This window comes from Hippopotamus amphibius, chromosome 3 (assembly GCF_030028045.1).
Source record: "Hippopotamus amphibius kiboko isolate mHipAmp2 chromosome 3, mHipAmp2.hap2, whole genome shotgun sequence".
Lineage (NCBI taxonomy): Eukaryota > Metazoa > Chordata > Mammalia > Artiodactyla > Hippopotamidae > Hippopotamus > Hippopotamus amphibius.
Genome location: NC_080188.1, coordinates 114240978 through 114244070, shown reverse-complemented (window position 1 = coordinate 114244070; position 3093 = coordinate 114240978).

The following is a 3093-nucleotide window of genomic DNA, read 5'->3' as shown; positions in this document are numbered from 1 at the left end:
GAAATCATATCAAGCATCTTCTCAGACCACAACGCCATGAGACTAGATATCAATTACAGGAAAAAAACTGCAAAAAATACAAACACATGGAGGCTAAACAATTCACTCTTAAACAACCAAGGAATCACTACAGAAATCAAAGAGGAAATCAAAAAGTATCTAGAAACAAATGACAACGAAAACACAACAACCCAAAACCTATGGGACGCAGCAAAAGCAGTTCTAAGAGGGAAGTTTATAGCAATACAGTCCTACCTTAAGAAACAAGAAAATGATCGAATAAACAACCTAACCTTACACCTCAAACAACTAGAGAAAGAAGAACAAAGAAACCCCAAAGTGAGCAGAAGGAAAGAAATCGTAAAGATCAGAGCAGAAATAAATGAAAAAGAAAGGAAAGAAACCATAAGAAAAATAAATAAAACTAAAAGCTGGTTCTTTGAGAAGATTAACAAAATTGATAAACCATTAGCCAGACTCATCAAGAAAAAAAGGGAGAAGATGCAAATCAACAGAATTAGAAATGAAAAAGGAGAAGTCACAACGGACACCTCAGAAATACAAAACATCATGAGAGACTACTACAAGCAACTATATGCCAATCAATTGGATAACCTGGAAGAAATGGATACATTCTTAGAAAAATACAATCTTCCAAGACTGAACCAGGAAGAAATAGAAACCATGAACAGACCAATCACAAGTACAGAAATTGAGGCAGTGATTAAAAATCTCCCAACACACAAAAGCCCAGGACCAGATGGATTCACAGGCGAATTCTATCAAACATTTCGAGAAGAGTTAACACCTATCCTTCTCAAACTCTTCCAAAATATTGCAGAAGGCGGAGCACTCCCAAACTCATTCTATGAGGCTACCATCACCCTGATACCAAAACCAGGCAAAGATGTCACAAAAAAAGAAAACTACAGACCAATATCACTGATGAATATAGATGCAAAAATCCTCAACAAAATACTAGCTAACAGACTGCAACAGCACATTAAAAAAATCATACACCACGATCAAGTGGGGTTTATCCCTGGGATGCAAGGATTCTTCGATATACGCAAATCAATCAACGTGATACATCATATCAACAAATTGAAGGATAAAAACCATATGATCATCTCAATAGATGCAGAAAAAGCTTTTGACAAAGTTCAACATCCATTTATGATCAAAGCTCTCCAGAAAATGGGCATAGAAGGAAATTACCTCAACATCATAAAAGCCATATATGACAAACCAAAAGCCAACATTGTTCTCAATGGAGAAAAACTGGAAGAATTCCCTCTAAGAACAGGAACAAGACAAGGGTGTCCACTCTCACCACTGTTATTCAACATAGTTTTGGAAGTGTTAGCCACAGCAATCAGAGAAGAAAAAGAAATTAAAGGAATCCAAATTGGAAAAGAAGAAGTAAAATTATCACTCTTTGCAGATGACATGATACTATATATAGAAAACCCTAAAGACTCTACCAGAAAACTGCTAGCACTCATTGATGAGTTTAGTAAAGTAGCAGGATACAAAATTAATGCACAGAAATCTCTTGCATTCCTATACACGAACAACGGAAGAGCAGAAAGAGAAATTAAGGAAACTCTCCCATTCACCATTGCAACCAAAAGAATAAAATACCTAGGAATAAACCTGCCTAAGGAGGCAAAAGATCTGTATGCAGAAAACTTTAAGACATTGATGAAAGAAATCAAAGATGACATAAACAGATGGAGGGATATACCATGTTCCTGGATTGGAAGAATCAACATCGTGAAAATGACTGTACTACCCAAAGCAATTTACAGATTTAATGCAATCCCGATCAGATTACCAATGGCATTTTTCACAGAACTAGAGCAAGAAATCTTACGATTTGTATGGAAATGCAAAAGACCCCGAATAGCCAAAGCAATCTTGAGAAGGAAAAATGGAGTTGGTGGAATCAGGCTTCCTGACTTCAAACTATACTACAAGGCCATAGTGATCAAGACAGTATGGTACTGGCACAAAAATAGAAAGGAAGATCAATGGAACAGAATAGAGAACTCAGAAGTAAGCCCAAACACATATGGGCACCTTATCTTTGACAAAGGAGGCACGAGTATACAATGGAAAAAAGACAGCCTCTTCAATAAGTGGTGCTGGGAAAATTGGACAGCAACATGTAAAAGAATGAAATTAGAACACTTCCTAACACCATACACAAAAATAAACTCCAAATGGATTAAAGACCTACATATAAGGCCAAACACTATCAAACTCCTAGAGGAAAACATAGGCAGAACACTCTTTGACATACATCAAAGCAACATCCTTTTGGACCCACCTCCTAGAATCATGGAAATAAAATCAAGAATAAACGAATGGGACCTCATGAAACTTAAAAGCTTTTGCACAGCAAAAGAAACCATAAACAAGACTAAAAGGCAACCCTCAGAATGGGAAAAAATAATTGCCTATGAAACAACGGACAAAGGATTAACCTCCAAAATATACAAGCAGCTCATGCAGCTTCATACCAAAAAAGCAAATAACCCAATCCACAAATGGGCAGAAGACCTAAATAGACATTTCTCCAAAGAAGACATACAGATGGCCAACAAACACATGAAAAGATGCTCAACATCACTCATCATCAGAGAAATGCAAGTCAAAGCCACAATGAGGTATCACCTCACACCAATCAGAATGGCCATCATCACTAAGTCTGGAAACAACAAATGTTGGAGAGGGTGTGGAGAAAAGGGAACTCTCCTGCACTGTTGGTGGGACTGTAAGTTGGTACAGCCACTATGGAAAACAATTTGGAGGTTCCTTAAAAAACTACAAATAGAACTACCATATGATCCAGTAATCCCACTTCTGGCCATATACCCAAAGAAAACCATAATCCCAAAAGAAACTTGTACCATAATGTTTATTGCAGCACTCTTTACAATAGCCAGGACATGGAAGCAACCTAAATGCCCATCAACAAATGAATGGATACAGAAGATGTGGCATATATATACAATGGAATATTACTCAGCTATAAAAAGGGATGAGATGGAGCTATATGTAATGAGGTGGATAGAACTACAATCTGTC